This window comes from Sapajus apella, unplaced genomic scaffold (assembly GCF_009761245.1).
Source record: "Sapajus apella isolate SASKATOON/1434 unplaced genomic scaffold, GSC_monkey_1.0 scaffold166, whole genome shotgun sequence".
Taxonomy (NCBI): domain Eukaryota; kingdom Metazoa; phylum Chordata; class Mammalia; order Primates; family Cebidae; genus Sapajus; species Sapajus apella.
This window is the reverse complement of record NW_022437106.1, coordinates 886,100-896,306: the sequence shown is the minus strand read 5'-3', so window position 1 is coordinate 896,306 and position 10,207 is coordinate 886,100. Positions and strand designations below refer to the sequence as shown.

At 47.5% G+C, this 10,207-nt stretch overlaps 1 protein-coding gene across 4 annotated transcripts in view; it reads right to left on the bottom strand.

The window, feature by feature from the left end:
• The window catches only part of TNRC6B (trinucleotide repeat containing adaptor 6B), a 275,182-nt gene extending 269,230 nt beyond the window's left edge, over positions 1-5,952 (bottom strand). For 2 of the 4 annotated variants that reach the window (XM_032267134.1, XM_032267136.1), the window contains exon 1: positions 3,638-5,952. The gene's annotated coding sequence lies outside the window, so the exon portion shown is untranslated. The remainder of the gene's footprint in view (positions 1-3,637) is intronic. The other 2 variants (XM_032267133.1, XM_032267135.1) reach the window with 1 other exon arrangement.
• Between the last annotated feature and the right edge of the window lie 4,255 nt (positions 5,953-10,207).

Sequence of the window (10,207 nt, the reverse complement as noted above, 5' to 3'; positions counted from 1 at the left end):
AAAAAAAAAAAAAAAAAAAAAGAAGTGACAGTTAAGTCTCATAGGCAAATAACACTTAGGAGGATTTGAAAAAGAGAAAAATAAATAAAAGGAGCCCTTAGTAATTGATCCTTAGTGTTTATCTCTGGGATAGAAGCCAGGAAAGGAATGATGCCTCAGAAGGTAAAAAGGACAGTATGATGTTAGAAAAACTTAAGAAAAGGCAGAGTTAAGAAAGCTGACTGGGCACTGTGGCTCACACCTATAATCCTAGCACTTTGGGAGTCCAAGGCAGGTGGATCTAAGGTCAGGAGTTCAAGACTAGCCTGGCCAACATGGTGAAACCCTGCCTCTACCAAAAATACAAAAATTAGCAGGGCATGGTGGTGTGCATTATATTCCCAGTACTCAGGAGGCTGAGGCAGGAGGATCACTTGAACTCGGGGGCAGGGGAGGTTGTGGTGAGCCAAGATTGTGCCACTTTACTCCAGCCTGGGTGAAAGAAAAGAAAAGAAGGAAAGCCATGATCCAAAGGGATGGGACAAGGGTGTTTTTTTGGAGTGATGGAACTGTTCTGATCCTGACTGTGGTACATTCATGTGTGAACATTCACAGAGCTGTAAACACACACAAAAACTCAATGTTACTGTATGTTATTTTAAAAATAAAAATTTTTAAAGAGGTAGGGGTTGTCAAAAGTATTGACTGCTGCAGGAGATGGAAAAGGATGAAGCTTGAAGAGGCAGTGTGGAAATTTACCCAGGACGTAACTGGCAACTTTGGAACAATCTGGCTGCAAAAGTTTACAGAATGACTGAGTAGTGAAGACATGAAGGAAGGGAAGCAGCCAGCACAGCCTGCTCTTTCAGAACTCTGGAAGTGAGAGGAAGAACAGAATGGCTTAGTGCCTCAGACATCATAGTAGAATAGAGAGATCCAGCAAATAGAGAGATCTTTCCCCATGGGTTGCTCCATTTATTCTTTCAAGGTGTGCATTTTGCACATGAACTAGTCGTTTTCTTACTGTCCTGTAAAACTAAAACTGCATAATTCAACTACTAAAACGAGTCCAGTCTACACTTTAAATTCTGCTCCTTAGTCAACTAACATTTTTTGTGTTCCCACTATGTGCCAAGCACTGTGCTAGACAGAAAAATAAGTAACAGTCCTTGGAAGAGCATATAATTTATCACAATAGCACGGTACTGGAGCAGAGATCTGCACAAAGGGCTCTAAAAGCCTTGAAATCTGAACTAAAATGTATTTTTACAACCTTTACAAAAGTTAAAGGGGCAAGAAATAAGATGTACTTCTGCAAAAATTTTATTAATTTCTAAAAGCCAAGAATGAGCTTAATTTATTTTTTTCATTTCTTTTACCCAAATCTCATCTTGAACTTTTCTTTTTTTTAATTGAGTTTTGCTCTTGTTGCCCAGGCTGGAGGGCAATGGCACGATCTCTGTTCACTGCAACCTCTGCCTCCTGGGTTCAAGCAATTCTCCCACTTCGGCCTCCTGAATAGCTGGGATTACAAGTGCCTGCCACCACATCTGCTAATTTTTTGTATTTTCAGTAGAGTCGGGGTTTCAACTTTGTTGGCCAGGCTGGTCTTGAACTCCTGACCTCAAGTGATCCACCCACCTCAGCCTCCCAAAGCACTAGGATTACAGGTGACTCATGCCTGGCCTAATTTAAATTCTTAAGTTAAGTAAGGACAACCTAATCATTAGTGGTATTCTCTTTTTCTATTCCTCTCTACTTTTCAGTGCCCTTTCTTCCTTTGATAATTCAGGAAGGAGGCAAAATGAAGCACGTGCAGACTCTGAAACCAGACAGACATGAGACTAAACCTATGTCCTTGAACTGCGTAGCTACGTGCCTCCTGTAGACTCCTCTTCTCATTCATAGAATAGTTATGATACCTATCCCACAGGCTTGGTGTAAGAATTAGGGAAAAAATGTAAAAAGGCTGGCATAGAGTAAGCATGCAATAAATGTTAGCTAATATTATTACTGCCATTTCAACAAGTGGTATTGCTCTGACTTTAAAACATTTTTAAGTACTTCCACTTGAATGAGAGAAAATTTTTTTCAACGGCATGACATTTATGTTACCACAGAAAAGCAGCTTTGGGATTCCTATCAGAAACCACTTTGCTCAGATAATGGTGTTTGGGACAAGCACTTAATAATGGTCAAGAACTGAGAAAACATAAAAGTATTATTATTATCATCATCACCACGTCCCACGTAGGACAAGCCAGTCTGATTTGTGTCCTGGATATTGGTGAATGTGCCTCAATGCAAGTGGGTACTACCTACATAGCCCTCACACTGCCAGCCTGCAGCAATGCCGCACGCGGTAGAAACAACGTGCTACAAGTTCCCCTCTATAAGAGGCATTTACACAACACTACCCAAAACACATCTGTAGTTTCAAAGCCAAGATCACTGATGATTCTCCAAATCAAGAAAAATCTTATACTGCTGAAATCTCCCACAGCGAAGAGAGAAGTAACCTCTATTAGTAAACTTTCACAAATGCTAATATGGAGGACTTCTATACACCTTCTACATATAGTTAACTTTTGGGGCGGGGGCCCACTAATGATGTTTTATTCACTGACTCTCGGCTTGTTGAAGAAATATATTTGGTTAACTTTGTATAATTTTGCTTAAATTATAATGCAAATGACCAACTTGAAATTCACCTTCCTCTCTTATCTCTAGCACTGACACTAAAAAGTAATAAAACAGCCAAAAGACACAGAAGAAAGCACGAGCTTAAAGTCCGGGCTGGTAACCTGAATTCCAAGAATTCAGGATAAGCTGGTCCTTAAGGCGCTTGTCAAGAGGTGACCGTTACCAGGCGTCTTTAACCCTACAGCGTGTCTCGCTGGATCGCGTATTTAGCCTCCACAGCCAAATAAACCCGGGAGTCTGGCACTGAAGGGCACCGGACCAGGGGAGGGTGTAAAACACTCCCCGTGCCCCTCGTTTCCTTGTCCAGAGTCTGAGCCGCCTCCCCAAGTGGCCACACACGCAGGGCCCTGGGGAGAGGTGTGGAATGCATTCACCCGGTCATGCAGGTCCTGCACACAGGCCGGGACGCCGCGCAGGGACCCGAGGCTCCGAGGCCTGATGCCTCCCTCTGCCACCGCCAGCCAGGGGCAGACGCGCCTCCGCGGTCGGGGAGAGTGTCCCCGCGCCGAGGCCCCTCGGAGACGGGAAGCGAACTCGACTCGGCCAGGCCAGCCCACCCGGAAGCCCTCCCCCAGCTCACACCTGCCGGCGCGTGACGCCCGGAGCGGCGCGCGCGCCCGCCCATGCCTGCCCGGTCGTCCGGGGCGCCCCGGCCTGCGCGCCGGACGTCGCCCCAAGTCCCTCCCCACCCCTCGACTCAAATCTCCACGGCGCCCGCTCCCACGGAAAGCGCGCTCAGCGTCGCCAGCCGCACCGGCCCCGCGCGCGCTCACGCCCCCTCCCCGGCCCGCTCCCCACCCCGCGCGCGCTCCTTCGCGAGGACACGCACACGCCGCGCCTCCGCTCGCCGCCCCGGGCCGCGCTGCGCGCCCCCGCGGGCGCCCCCGCTGACCCCCGGCCACCCCACTCCGACCCCGCGAGGCGCGGGGGAGGGGAGACGGCGCGACCGCCGCACCTCACTCACCGCCGAGCCGTGCCGGCTCCGAGTGTGCGGCGTTCAGCTGCGAGGCGAGGCGCGCAGTCCCCGCTTCTCCTCAGGCTATGGAAGCGACGTCCTAGGGGAACTGAGGGTCGCGGGGGTCACTCCCTCCCGTTTCGCCTCGCAGAAGCACGGGGACCCCAGAAACTAAAAACAAAATAAACAAACTTTCCCCTCCGCATCCCTCCCCCAAAACCACAACACAAACACTCGGGGGCCCGCCCAGAGCCCCACTCCATTGGCCGTAAGGAGGATGCTTCTGGCTCTCACTGGCTGACTTTTGTGTCCATCAAACTCTTGGTCCGCCCCTCCAATTCCTCGTTGCTGCTTTCGCCCCTCATTGGTTAAGTGCTTCCCGTTTAACGAGTTAGGATTGGCTGAGCTGCCTGCGCCAATCATGCGGGGACACACCCCCTCAGCATCCCAGAGGCCGCTTCCTCGGTGGAGGACCCGGAGAGACTCAGGGGAAACTAGAGCATGATGGCGGCCGAGCTCGCTTGGCGCAACCATCGTCTTTTTTTTCTTTTTCGCTCATTGGTGCCTCGCCTCGGCGCTGTTTCCCTAAGCTCCTGTCTTCATCCAGTACTGCCCTATAACGGAATCTATACGTGCCGGCTCCTTGATTTATCTCCTCCGAAGTGCTGAGTGTGGGCTGGTTGTGCGTCATTGGGCTGTCAGGATGCCACTCCCAAGTCAAATCTTCAAGCTATTGGTGGAACAGCGAAAAAGCCCGTCCAGCAACAAGGGCTAATACCATTGGTTTGACTCCACTGTGTTATTTCCTGGCCCCTTATTGGATAAATAGGTGCGTCAGATCCGGATTCGCTGTGCTACGGTTGTTTACTGGGGATTTGGGGTCAACTCTGGTTGTTTGGACGGTAGTTGACGATAATAGTGACTCCCATTTATTGTATGCCTATTTTGTGCTAAGTACTGGACTTCGTTCTTCACAGACATTATCTGGTTAAACCTGTGAGTAATGCAGTATTCAATTTTTACAGATGGTAAATTAAGTCTGGCAAGAGCTTGGAAAACTTGCCCAAGGTCATCCAGACAGAAAGTAGTTGGTGGGCTTTGCATCTGGTCCTGGATCAAACTCCAAAGACGTCACTGTTTTTTATCATGCTTTAGTGCCTCCCCCTACTCCTAGACAATGCACTTGTCAGCCAACCCAGCATCTTAAAAACGTTTCATTTGGAACTCAAAGTCTCCGTTTCTGGAAGTGACTTTTTGGGAACTATGGAGAGGTTGTCATTGCCTCCACCACATCCTCTTTCCCAGGACCCATTCTTCTCCCCTTTAAGTTAAGATGGCCATTTCTGCCATCTTTTTATGTGAAGCCTACTCCCCAACTCGCAACCCCTGACCAAACATATCCAACTAATTCTTTGCAGACAGTCCTCAAGAGCTGGAAAACTAGGAGAAATCAAGTCTAAAAAGAGATACAGAATAAATCGTCTTAGAAATGAATCATTTATTGCTTGCAAAGAGAACAGCCCTTCAACTCCTGGAAGTCTTCCAGATAATTGATGCCGAGCAAGACGTGTGCTCCTGGCTGGTGGCCACTGGGTTCTTTCTCTGTAGCAGCTTTCATCGAAGTGAATCCAACATTTCAGCCAGAGGAGGGCAGGATGCTTAGGACCCACTGCCAGAGTGCCAGCCTTGAGCCTTTGGGATCGCAGTGATCTCCAGGAGCACAACGCTGGACTTCAGCCCACATTCCATCTCGAGTAATTAACATTTTACCGTCCCAAATCCTCATCCCCTGTAGCTTCAGTGGGATCACCGCCTTTGTTTCACTTCCTGATCCAAGCTGTTGTGTAACCTCCTTGGCACTGCTTTAATAATAAAACCACCACTGTAACACAGTAACAATGCTCAACACTTACAGCCTTTCAGCAAATGAAGCCAAGTTATTTCACAAACGTCAATTAAGAGTTAGTGGCATGTATTCTTAGGGCAAGAAGGACAGAAGAAACATCGTGCATCAGATTCTAATACAGGTTGTAACAATGTGAATCCTTACAATTCTGTGCACATATCCCACATTGGCCTTCTAAGATGGGGATTCCAAACTCATTTTCACAATGAGAAACATTCAGAATCCAAACCCTTCTTAACCTTCAAAGTCGGTCGCTTGGACCCCTATTCTCGCCCCTAAGTTGGTGCTTGATTTTCTAGGTAATTGTTGGATACATCCCAGTTGTAAGTTCCTTGAAGCAGATGGTTTCTTTTTCATCTTTGTGTCCTTCACATTGTTCTGATTGTAAAAGGCCCTCAAATAAATATTTAGTAAATGTTTAGGGAGCATGTCAGGCACAAGTTACAAAGGCTACACGCATGAGTAATACACTGTCTCTTCCTTCAAGTACCTGTCTAGCGGGGGTGTCCAACAGATAAGCAGATAACCATGGTGCATGCTGTGAGAAGGTGCCCCGGTAGCACATGGGAGGGACAGAAATGGCTTCTTGGAAGACGTGACATCTACAAGGAGAACTAAAGGATGAGTTATGGTTAGCTAGGCAAGAGACTGGTGATATGCCATGACCTACAACATTTGTTATCTGGTGGCAGGGAACAGAATGGGAACATCCAGAGGTGGCCAAAGCCTGTTCTTCTTAGAATCTTTGTCCTTAAAGGCCTCAGCTGTGTGTCCACTCCACCTCATTGTGCTTTCCCTCCCTGAGACAAAGCAAATGGCTGAAACCATCTCGTGTTTGCCCACTTGAGAATAGGGCAATAATTTCCAAATTAAGATGGTTGTTTTCTGATCATAAAAGTAACATTGAGGCCAGGCACCTTGGTTCACGCTTGTAATCCTAGCACTTTGAGAGGCCAAGGTGGGAGGACTGCTTGAGGCCAGGAGTTTGAGACCAGCTTGGGCAATATAGGCAGAGCCCATCTCTACAAAAAGAAAGACAGAAAAAGGGGCCAGGCACAGTGGCTCACGCCTGTAATCCCAGCACTTTGGGAGGCCAAGGCGGGCAGATCACATGAGGTCAAGAGTTTGAGACCAGCCTGGCCAACATGGTGAAACCCCTTCTCTACTAAAAATATAAAAAAATTAGCCAGGCATGGTGGTGGGTGCCTGTAATCCCAGCTACTTGGGAGGCTGAGGCAGGAGAAGTGCTTAAACCCAGGAGACGAAGGTTGCAGTGAGCCGATATGGTGCCACTGCACTCCAGCCTGGGTAACAGAGTGAGACTCAGTCTCAAAAAAGAAAAGAAAAGAAAAAAACAATAGTTGGAGACCCATATAGTCCTAGCTACTTCAGAGGCTGAGGTGGGAGGACTGCTTGAGCCTGGGAGTTCAAGGCAGCAGTGAGCTATGACCATACCACTGCACTCCAGCTTGGCAACAGAGCAAGACCCTGTCTCCAAAAAAAGTAACATTGAGTAAATATGACATTAACTCAATATAATATTCTATATTTCATGCAATATAGAAAGTTATAAAGTAAAAGCTTCCCATAGCCTATTATATCCAGACATCGTTAAGGAGACTATCTTCCCAGACTCTTTTATGAGTAGACCCACAAATGGATTTCTTCCAACAAACAGTGGGATGTGGTTTAGGGTCTTTTCCGGGCTCTGAGAGCTCTCATCACCCAGAGCTGCAGCTTCGGATGGAACCTCTCCCGCTTTCTATACTTATAGGAAAGAAGCCAATCTGTCAATCAAATATTTATTGCAGAGAAGGTCGGTTTCAATTCCTGTCACGGCCAATGACAGGACTTTTGAGACTTGCTCAGCCTGGTATAAACGTTGAGCCAATGAATGGGGTGAGGGCGTCTGTACCGGAGGGCTTACAGGCATGCTTCAGAGCCTGTGGAATCAACTCAGACCCTGAAAAGGCAGCCCCGGTCAGAGAATGCTATGCCAGGGTGCTCGCTGATGCTCTCTCTCATTTCCGCTCTGCATGCTACTTGGGGAAAATATTTTCCTGTTTGTTTGTTCCAACCCACCCAGCTATCAGAGTAAAAAGACTCGTTAAGCCCTGCACACTTGTATGCGGGCCAAGTGCACTATGTTCTTGGAGCACTGTGCTATTCTTAGCGCTCTATATGTGGTGTTCTATACAGTTGGCTTTTTGCTGGAGGGGAAGGCAGATTTCATGAGTGATAGCTGCCTTGGCTGGCTACCAAAAGTGCTCTGAGCCATCTCAAGCAACAGGCCTGCCTTTTTTTCCCTTGAGAGATTGTGTTGTGATCCCTGCTCTTGGCTTGGACAAATTCCAAGGCAATGGGAATTTTTTGTGAACAATTCTGCAATAAACCACAAGCTAGGGGGAAGGGGACAGCAAGCTGGATCTGCTCCAGCTCTTATTTCTGTGGCACAGGAGAACTCCTTCCGCCCTTTGCACTGGCCACTTACTGCTATGAAGAATTTGGAAGTGTTCGTTAAGCGTTCTACAATTCTTGAAGCTTATAACAATGGGAAGATCCCTGTAAAGAAATCTGATCCAAAAGACAAGGGGACAGCTGAGAGCTGATACTTCTCGCTTGGGCAGTGGGTGTAGCCATTGCCAAAGATCAAGAGCAATGAGGGACAGAAACTCTCTAGAGAGTGCTGATTACAGAGGACATGCTTATAAGCATTTATTGCATGTCTGGGAGCATTTACTGTGCAATACATCCATTGCATCTGTCTCACCCTCTAAATCACCTCTCACTTTTTATGACCACACTTCCTGAGAAGCTACTTAACTTAAGCAGCAAACACTGGACCCCCTCCTGTGTGCTGCCCAATGGTAGACACACAGGAGAAGGCTCACAAGAGAACCAGGATTGTAGTTGTTAATGATAACTACCTGTTGGTGGACACTTGCTGTGTCAGACACTGAGGGCTTTACAAGGATCGTAGCTGTTAACCTTCACAACAACCATTGTTACCCACATTTCCTAGGTAGGAAAATGGAGGCACTGAAGGGCTAACTAACCCACCATTGAACCTAGGCAGTCTGACTCCAATGAGTAAGCCCACACTGCTACATTGCCCCTGCAATGTCTAACTTGAGAATCCCACATGCAGCTGGGGAGACAACCAGCCCTCAACCAGCAGTTGCCCTCATAGCCTTTAGTATCTCAATCCCAACCTCTTTATCCCTATAAACTCACAGAAAGAAGTACACCTCTTCCTGGCTAAATTACTGCCTCTGGTGGTCCTTCCTCCCCGTCCCAGTCGAGATCTGGGTTTCCTCCCACTCCCTTCAAATAGCTTCCTTTCTTCTCTTTTCTATTATCTTAGCTTCTTGGCTTCTTCAATGACCTGTGGCCATCTCCACCTCCAGGAGTGCTCTCTCGTTCTGTCTCTGAACCTGGCTTCTAGCCCTAACTCTACTGAAATTCATTTCTCTAAGCTCATCTATAACCTTTTTGTGGCCAAGATCCAAGAGACTTTCTCAGTCCTTGTTTCCATGGCTTCACCAATACATTTTACTCTGAGAATCTTTTGCTTCCCCAAATAGCCAGCTTTCCTCCTACCTCTACAACTGTTCATGCTCTTTTCCCTACCATCTCTCTCTAAGCTCCTTCAAAGGAGTCTGTCTGCGCTTCTCTCCTTATGTTGTCTTCTGGGGGCGTGCGATGCTCGCGGGACTTAGTGAGCTCAGCTGGGTCATTATCCTACTTTCACCTCTAAGATTACAAATTCCATCTTTCCATCTCCAGCCTTCATTCTGCAGCTCGTTTGCTGCATGACTTTTTGCAAGTCACATAAACTAAGCTTCAGTTTCCTCATTTCTAAAACGAATATACTGAATCAGATTTTTTATTCTCCACCTAAGATAATGATAAAACCCAACATTTTAAACCACATACCAGCCCAGACATAGTGGTTCACGCCTGTAATCCCAGCACTTTGGTAGACAGAGGTGGGTGGACCACTTGAGGTCAGAGGTTCAAGACCAGGCAGGCCAACATGGTGAAACCTTGTCTCTACTAAAAATACAAAAATTAGCCACATGCACCTGTTATCCCAGCTACTTGGGAGGCTGAGGCAGGAGAATTGCTTCAACTCGGGAGGTAGAGATTACAGTGAGTTGAGACCATGCTACTGTATTCCAGCCTAGGCAATAGAGGGAGACTCCGTCTCAAAGAAAAAGCCACATACTATGGCAGGCAGGACTAAGTGCAAAGGAAAGCATGGGCTTCTGTGTTCACAGCCTGCACGCCCATGAAGCTGGCTCTAGTACCAGCCTCTGCTCCAAGCATTGTATATGTATGAGCTTATTCAATCCTCATAGTAACCTTCTGAAGTAGAAACAGGTGGAGAAAGTAAGGCAGAGATAGGTTAAGCAGTTGCCCAAAGTCGGTTTTTAACTAGTACAGCTGAGAAAAATAACACTTGCCTGTTGTGGCTGTTGTGAGACTCACAGGTGCAGGTGGCCAAGGAAGGCTGGTTCCCGCCCGGGGCCCCTGACCCAGGCTATGCACGTTCTCCTGCTAAGATTTAGTCCATGCAGCTTCTGCTGCCTATGATGCCCCCTCTTCCTCTGCCTGTCCCCAAGCCTACACCTTCTTCAAAGCTCAGTTGAAGCCCCTCTCCT